This window comes from Primulina tabacum, chromosome 18 (genome assembly GCF_025594145.1).
Source record: "Primulina tabacum isolate GXHZ01 chromosome 18, ASM2559414v2, whole genome shotgun sequence".
Lineage (NCBI taxonomy): Eukaryota > Viridiplantae > Streptophyta > Magnoliopsida > Lamiales > Gesneriaceae > Primulina > Primulina tabacum.
Window position 1 is genome coordinate 10,048,224 of NC_134567.1, and position 9,272 is coordinate 10,057,495.

The 9,272-nt window shown below is 37.9% G+C and overlaps 1 long non-coding RNA gene across 1 annotated transcript; it reads left to right on the forward strand.

Moving 5' to 3' along the window:
• The first annotated feature begins 6,237 nt into the window (after positions 1–6,237).
• LOC142533255 (uncharacterized) lies at positions 6,238–8,649 on the forward strand. Its single transcript, XR_012816705.1, has 2 exons — positions 6,238–6,344; positions 8,449–8,649. It is a non-coding gene; the product is annotated as an uncharacterized LOC142533255 (long non-coding RNA).
• The last annotated feature ends 623 nt before the right edge of the window (positions 8,650–9,272 follow it).

Genomic DNA, 9,272 nt, shown 5'->3' on the forward strand with positions numbered 1-9,272 from the left:
ACCGTGATATCGCTCAAGCTGTGAAAATTTGTGCATGTTCTTCACGTTTTTCTCAAGTTTTGGTTGCAGGCTTCGTTTGGATATTCTAAATCTTCCCTGCTGTGGTTAGGGCAGCATGTCCAGAGCATTCCAACGAAGCCCTTAACATTTTCAAGTATGTTAGACGTGCAAAATAAAATATTTTATTTTTGAGGTATGATAAAGGTCTTGTGACCAAATATGAACGGGTTTGAATGTCGGTGAACAAGGCCGAGGACCTCTCCACCCCGGTAAAGCAAGACCAGGTTTAGATCAGGATTGTAATGTGGTAAAGCATGACCAGGGACCAATCCACTCGGTAAAGCATGACCGAGGATCTCATGTATGTGGTAGTGGACATCCCTGCCAACCCAGTACTGTGGTTTAGTCTGATCACGCGTATTATGTTATGGGTCACTTGCTTTGAAACATATCTCTATGAAAAATGATGAAGTTTATGCATGTTCAAGTATGTACGACGCAAGTATGTTTACGAAAAGTTTTATGATGATGGCACGTCTATGTTTATGTTATTACGTTCAAGTTTCATTATGTACGCTCTACTTTAAAATGCATGTGGTTTTATTATGTATTACTTGTTACTTCCAGTTTATACATGTTGAGTCTTTAGACTCACTAGACTTGATCGATGCAGGTGAGGACGAATATGAGGAGACAAGGGGTGGGGACCAATGAGTCGGCTTGGATTGCGTAGGAGGCTAAACCCGAGGACCGCCTATGTTTTAAGAATTTTATGCCTGTTGATTCAAATACTCTGATTTTCACGAGATTGTTTACGTTGTTTAAACGTTTACCTTTTTGCAAACTTTGATTGTAATTGTTTTACTTCAAATATTTTTAGACGAGCAGTCTATTTTATCGCAGTTTGATAGATTATTAATTATTTAAGAAAAATTTTATTTTTCCGCAAATTTCAAATAGTTTAAAAAGTACGGTACGTTACAGAGGAGGTTGAAGTTTGATTTTTCCTACTAAGGCTTGGCAGAGGAGTTACGAGATGATGAGGTGAGAGTTTTACTTTCCTGCTAAGGTATCGCCTAGCAGAGAAATTAGAGGGTGAGGAGTTTGAGAGTTTTATTTTCCTGCAAGGGCATCGCCTAACAGAGGAGTTAGATGATGAGGAGGTTGAGGTTTGATTTTTCCTGCTAAGGCCTTGCTTAGTAGAGGAGTTACGAGATGAAAAAGTGAGAGTTTCATTTTCCTACTAAGGCCTGGCTTAGCAAAGGAGTTACGAGATGATGAGGTGAGAGTTTTATTTCCCTCCTAAGGTATCGCCTAACAGATGAGTTAGATGGTGAGGATGTTGAGGTTTGATTTTTCCTGCTAAGGCCCGGCTTAGCAGAGTAGTTACGAGATGATGAGGTGAGAGTTTTATTTTCCTCCTAAGGCATCGCCTGGCAAAGGAGTTAGAGGGTGAGGAGGTTGAGGTTTGATTTTTCCTGCTAAGTCCCGGCTTAGCAGAGGAGTTACGAGATGATGAAACGAGAGTTTTATTTTCCTGCTAAGATATCGCCTAGCAGAGGAGTTAGAGGGTGAGGAGGTTGAGGTTTGATTTTTCCTGCTAAGGCCCAACTTAGCATATGAGTTACGAGATGATGAGGTGAGAGTTTTATTTTCCTGCTAAGGCATTGTCTAGCAGAGGAGTTAGAGGGTGAGGGGGTTGAAGTTTGATTTTTCCTGTTTAGGCCCGGCTTAGCAAAGGAGTTACGAAATGATTATGTGAGAGTTTTATTTTCCAGCTAAGGTATCGTCTATCAGAGGAGTCAGAGGGTGAGGAGGTGGAAGTTTTATTTTCCCGCTAAGGCATCGCCTAACGGAGGAGTCATGAGGTGAGGAGGGGGATCTTATATTTTGTAAGGATCGGGTGTCGTATTATCGTAAATCATACCTTGATTATCGATAATTCATGAGATTGTTATATGATTAGAGAAAATATGTGTTGATAATGAATGATTGTAGTAGTAATTTAATTGTGTTTGAGGAATATGCTAAACAACAATAAAAAGATGACACATGTTCCGGTTTTTTGCATAATGATATGACTATTAGTCCAAATGAAATGAAACTAATTTCATTAAAAATCTAATAGAGGTACTAGAACTTTCATGTTGTCCAAATCTATTTGGAAATAATGGCAAAATCCTCCCAAAATGTATCGTGTGCATTGAAATTTCTGCTTTGTCACATTTTTGGAAAATGAGCGTAACTATCGTGTCCGATATCCAAATTGAGTGAGGGTGGGGGCAAATGAAAGCCAAGATATAGATCTACAACTTTCATATTGACCACTTTTGTTAATTCGAAACTTAGCGTTCCGGACAGAGCATGGCGCGCTAGGACGCCACTTCTTGATCGCCCCAACGCGGCAACATCAAGTGTGTTGAACAGAACCTGACGCGCTAGGGCGCGATTTCATTTTCGCCCCAGCGCGGTGTTGTAAAAAGTGATGGACACAGCATAGCGTGCTAGGGCATTACTTCTCGACCGCCCCAGCGCGGCACGATTGAATTTATTCGGGCAGAGCTTGGCATTAGGGCGCCATTACTTGACCGCCCAGCGTGCACACCAGTATGTAAATGGTGATAAGGGAGAAAGTTCATATAAGCAATGTTTTTTTCTTTGAAGTTTCGAAATAAAGGTTTGGAAATTGAGTTCTAGCATCCGAGTCTACCTCGAAACGTTGTTGAAACGTGAAACACGTTATATATTCGAAATCCTCGTGACGAGAGCGTTCTTTTGAGGTAAGTGTCTTCTGGTTTCAGAACTTTTATTTATTAAATTGTTGGAATAGCATGTATTTGAAGTTGATTTAAATATATACGATAGAATAACCTGACAAAAAACTAATTTTCAAATTCGAAAATGAATTATGTTATGATTTCAATTGATATGAATTTTCAAATTTTTAATAGATAATTGAAACCTAAAACGTTAATTTTAGATGACGTTATTGAATGGAATGAATGACTTGATGATGTAGATTGATATTCTATACTGAAATCTTAAAGCTACATTGACTGGAGACGAAGAATTAAGGTATATTTCTACCGAGTAACATACGACAGGTATCTGTGTCATATGATATATGCTTGATTGATATGACTGAGATTATTTGTCTATATACATTATTTGTTGAGTTGATGTGACATACATGACATTGATGATTGGATATTGATGTATAAAATAAATATTTTGTTAACACACATCATTTTATGCATACATCGATGCATGAAATGCACGTTGAGCTATGATCCTTGGATACCTTTATTTTTTTGGATTTGATTATGGGGTTTGTTAGCACGTGGCTATGTTTGGCATTTTTTGGCCCTTAAAACATAGTCATTCTTGACGCTGATTGATGATTGATTGATTGAAAATTGGGATTTGATGGCGCTTTGCCTATACTATCATATGATTATCCCTTATATTTGATTGAGGTCGGTGTGCCAGCTCTAGCATTAATTTGATACCGATTCAATTGGTTCTGATATATGCTCAGTGGATGGGAAATTGACTTGATATCCTCACGACATACATGCATTACATATCATATATCATTGTTTAGATACAAGTTTTATATATTATGGTTGTTCCATATGGAGCTTTTGCTCACCCCCATGGGAGGGCTTTTTTTGTCTTTGTGTTTGGACAATGGCAGGTACTCCATGTTATCAGGAGACCAGAGATGATATTTCTGGAGGGAGAGAAAGTTGATGTTTGAGGTTTTGTTGGTTATCCCATTGTATATATGTATCTATATACTGGGGCATGTCCCGGGGATATGAGTTGTTGTATGTAGTTGACTTTGATTTTGTGTGGGCATATTTTATGATATGATATGTTTAGACGAGACTTACTTATATACTGTTTGGAGTATCATAATTAAAGTTGACTTGTTTTGGGCTCATTGTAAAGAAAAATTTTACCCATTTTCAGCTGTAATTAATCAACGCTAATAAAATTGTATTGTAATCACAATTAGGCGTTACGGACCCCACAGTTTATGGTATCAGAGCATAGCTGGGAATGCTTGATTGAGTTTTGTATACACTTGAATAGACACAAATGAATTGTGCGTGTGTGGTTGATTTACTTGCTCTTGCTTGATGTAGTTTCAGTAAATTGTTGATGAGATTAATGATTTGATATGATGATGTGTAATTGAGATTTATTTGTGATATTCATATTATATTTTGTAGATGGATCCCACAAATAAACTTCTATGAGTAGTACTGAGAGGATGGTTGGACAATTCGAGGGAATGTCCATGGATTTGGTGATAGCTCGATTCTAGGATCTGAAACGATAGAGGTTCTTTGGCACTGAGAGTGCAAAAAGAGCAGAGGTTTGGTTGAAGGATATCGAGCACTTGTTTAATATTGTTGAATATTCCAAGTCTCGGAGAATGAAACTTGCCCTATATCAATTAAAGGACCGAGCAAAATCTTGGTGGGAAGCCGCTGAGATTGAACTGAATGAGACCGGTGTTGAAGTCACGTGGGATGTCTTCAAGGCCTAATTTCTTGAGCAGTATTCTCCTCCTTCTTATTACACTTCCCAAGAAAATGAATTCAATAGTCTACAGTAGGGAACGGTAACTATTGCAGGATATGCTTCGAAATTTTCGACTTTGTTGAAATATGCGTCTCATGTAGCTGCAAACGCAAAAGCTAAATATAACAGGTTTGTAAATGGTTTACATCTTGCTATATATACTTTTGTCATTTCTGGTTTGCCTACTAGCTACGCAGAGGCAATTGAACGAGCCAAGGCCGCTGAAGTTGGGTTTAAGCGAGGAGGTCCTCAGTACATTCCTCCACCTCAAGTGTAATCTCAGCAGCCTACCTTGCGTTCTAAAGGTAAAAAGTTTAAGAAGACTGGATCTACTGCTTCTTCATCTTCTTCTAGTTCCAGTAGATCCCGGCGAGGAAGTCCTGTTATTGCTCCTTATTGTAGCCATTGTGGAGGCAAGCATACTATTGAGCAGTGTCGGGTATGTTTGGTACTTGTTATCATTGCGGATAAGAAGGCCATTTGTCATGTGTATGTCCGAATAGGGGTATGACTTCGTCCCAACCCCAGCCAGGATTTCGAGGTGGCCCTAGTATGATGAGACCTGTTGTTCCTATTCCTTCTTTCCAGCAGTCGAATGTTCCATGTTACCGAGCACCTGGTTGTCAGACTGTCCAAGGCCCTCCCCAAGTTAGAGTGCATGTCATGACTGAGGATCAGGCAAAAGAAGCTCCTGGTGGTGTTATTGCAGGTATTTTTATGCTTTGGGATTATCCTGCACATGTTTTATTTGATACAGGAGCATCTCACTCATTCATATATCATGCATTTGTTGCATCTCATGATATTATGTGTACTCCATTTTATGACACTTTATCGATAGCCACGCCAACAGGAAATATTATTCTGTCTGAGCAAGTTGTGCATAATTGTGCATTGATATATGAGAATAATGTGATATTTCTGAATTTGATTGTCCTCTCAATGCACGACTGTGATTGTATTGTTGGCATGGATGTCTTGCCGTGTAACGTCCCAAAAAATTTGAAGGTCCACGTGAACCACATGCATGCAAGTTATTAAATTTCTTTGGTATTTATTAATTTGTTTTAAAGCATTAAATGCATGTTTATTTCATAAATTATGTGTTTAATTATTTTTATGCATTTTGTGCATAATTCATGCATGATAGAATTTATTTCATGAAATTTTAAAGGTTTATGCATTAAAGATTTTTAAGTTTTATTTCGCGCTCAAACGAGGATCGGAGACCGGAGAATTTTCAGGAAAATTATTTTAATTACATGATTCATTTTTATTAATTCATATAAGATGTTTTTAAGTGTATTTTTCAAAAATGGGATTTTTGGGGTATTTTACCAGCAGGGTTTTATTTTTTTAAAGGTACGCAAATTTTATCGAATCGGGAGACTTTTTTAGTGTTCGGCTAATATTTTCAAAATCTTTCCAACACGAAATATTTTTCGGGAGTGTGTTTGGATTTAATGGGCCTACTTTTAAACTTGGTGGGCTTAAATATTTTTCAAACTTTAATTAACCAATAAAGGGCCATTAGTTAAATTTTAACCATTTAATTATTGTACTAGTGGTGACCCTACATCTATTATTCTTTGAACCAACCGACACCCTCTTCATTCCTCTTTATTCTCACGGTTCCAACCATTTCCAACCTCCTACAACTGAAGGTCCATCGGCCAAGCTCCATTCTTGAAGAAAAAAAAAATTGTCTCCGGCGCTCGTTATTCGATTCCCTCGCTTCTATATCATTTAAGGCACGCATTGTATCCTTATTTCTGTTTCATTCACGTTGTTATATGCTGTCATGTGTGTATTATTTATGATTGGGTCGGTATTTTCATGATAAATTCTCATGGCTTCGGTTTTCATGATTTAAGCTTGCATCTTCTTGGCATCTCACGTTTTTTTAAGGGTTGCAAGGGGACTGCCGATCTGTGGTTTTGTGGGCGATCTTGCTACGTTTAAGGTGAAATGGTGAAGGAAGTCTATGGAACACTCGGCTATGGGTGAAGGCCGATGGCTTCATGCGTGTGGCTAGGGTCTTGCGTGATTTGTGTGTATGGTTGGGGAGAGATCGGTTGAGCATGGACTGAACCACGCCGCGGCTAGATCCCAGCCAAGGAGCCGACCCTTGTGGGTCTGTGACGGGGCTGGGTGAAGGCTGGAAGTTGCTGGTCTTGACCCTTAAGTGGTTCGACGGGGTTAGTGCACGGTTGGACGCGGGCGGTTCGAAGGTGGAGTGGTTTGAGTTGTGGGCACGTCCGTGAGTTTGGGGGCTTTGGGCATGGTTGGGTCGGTCTAATGGGAGGTCCGTGAGCTGGTCTTGGTCCTAGGATGGTTTAGTTCAAGGCTGGTCCAGCCCGGAGTCGAGCTAGGAAGGAAATAATCGAGCCTTGTTGGGTTAGTGTTGGAAGCAAGTGTGCTGGAAATTTCCAGCAACATTTGAGTTTGTTTCAATGGGTCATTAGTGATCTGTAACGGAGGATTTAGTGGCTGGTCAAGTGGGTTTAAGCCACGATTTAAGTTTGGGAAATTTTGGTTAAGTTTCGAGTCGATTCGGTTTAAAATCGGGACTTCGATCCATAATTTAAAAACAATTCTGTTAAGTTATAAAATGAGCTCGAGTTTACGTCTAGGAATGCTTTTAAAAAATGTTTTGGGACATTTTAAGGAGTTTGGTAAGCTTCGGATCAAAATTATGAGTTTTGGATTTATACGAGATTTAGTCGCCGCACGAATAAAAAATTAATTGAAACGCCTAGATTTAGGCTTAATAAAATTATAAAAAATTATATTTAAGCTCAAATATTTATTAGAAGTCTAAGTTTTTAATTTGGGAATTTTATGCTAAGGTTTGATTTAATTCGATATTTAAAACGCATTAATATGTTATATTTAAGGAGTAATTTAAAAGTCATTGATTTAAGCCAAATAAAAATACGAGAAAATTCATGTAGGCTTAAATAATTATTTGAGACATGTTAGAGTCAATGAAATTAAGAAAATGTCAAAAACGTGAAATTTTACGTCTAGAGGTAAAATGATAATTTTTGGGTTTCTAGGGGCAATATGGTCATTTTGTACCGGGGTGAGATTTTGGACCTGGCAGCGCCCTGAGCACATATTTATCATGCTTTTAAATGTTTATGCATCATTTGAATATGATTTTTATGAAATTATGAAAATACGTTGCATGCTTGATTTTAAAGAAAATTTATGAATATGCATTATTTTGATAAGTGATGAAATTGATGATGTTTTTGAAGGATGAGAGTTGGTTGTGACTGACGATTTATATGTATACGATGATATGATTGGAGATATCGTGAGGGAAAAGACCCCCAGAAGGAGCCTGTTTACGGGAGAAAGGCCCCAGAGGGAGCCCGACGATCGTATTTCCATTGACATGATATGATGATATGATAGGCCAAGGTTCAGTTGACGGGTGAGAGTGTCGCTGATGTCCCCACCGTCCGGTACCGTGGTTATACGAAGATGGATCCATTGATAGAGCTGATACGAAAGTCACAACTAACAAATTGAATTCAATTAAAAAGAAAATGTATACGTATATGATGACATGCTTTAATACGATATGATTTTACACGACACATTTACGTATATGATGACATGATTTAACATGTATATCCAGATACGACGATACATGTTATGATTATTACAATGTTTTGAAAGGACACGTTTTCGTATACGATTTTTACTGCAGACACGAATGCTTTTAAGTTCATGAAAGATATGTTGAGTATGATATTTTTCACTGCTGTGTGCTACGTATATGTACTTGTTATTACTGGTACAGGTGTGTTGAGTCTTTAGACTCACTAGGCGTGTGTGATGCAGGTGAATTGATGATGAGGAGACTGAAGTGCCGAATTCTGAGTAGACAGACCTGGTGCGGTGACAGGACCTGAGGACCGCATGTTTTCCGCATAATGTTTTATGAGATTTGAAAGGAAAGGAATATTTTAATACGTTAATGATTTTAAGATTTTTATATGTTTATTTTTTCGTATGAGTTTGGATAAGTTTGGTTATTTTAAATTGCGCTATTTTTACTGTCAAATATTTAAGATTATTTTTAAATGTTATATTTTTGGTAGAGTGCATGCATGCGAAATGTTTAAATGATATTTCGAAAATGCGAGCTTTTAAAAAAAAATTTATTTTCCGCACTTAAAAATGTGTAGACGTTTCAAATCGAGCTACTGTTAATTGTTTCCATGGAATGGTTCGATTTCGACCTGTTGATGAACCCAAGTGGAATTTTTATGGCAAGGGTTTTCAAGCTAAAATTCCTTTGGTATCCTCTCTGGAAATGTCCCCGCTTTTATTTAGCGAGGATGAGGGTTATCTGTGTTAGAGTAGGTGCCCGTCGAGCCAAGTGTTGGCCGATGGTTCATGTTTAAACTCTATGTATAAACATTCTTTATTTTAATTATATTTGAAATTATTGTTTTAGCACATCTTTATCTGTATACCCATGCTAGTTGCATAGATAAGGTCCATTAAAATACAAATAGTAAAAAGAATTTGAGATGCTCATATGATGAGTGTCATGAAACTCATATTTATAATACTATATATTCTAAACAGTTCCTAGTCGATTCAGCCGCCCTAAGAAGGATATAGGCCGCTCGAGTTTGAGACTAGTATCTGCAATGTGA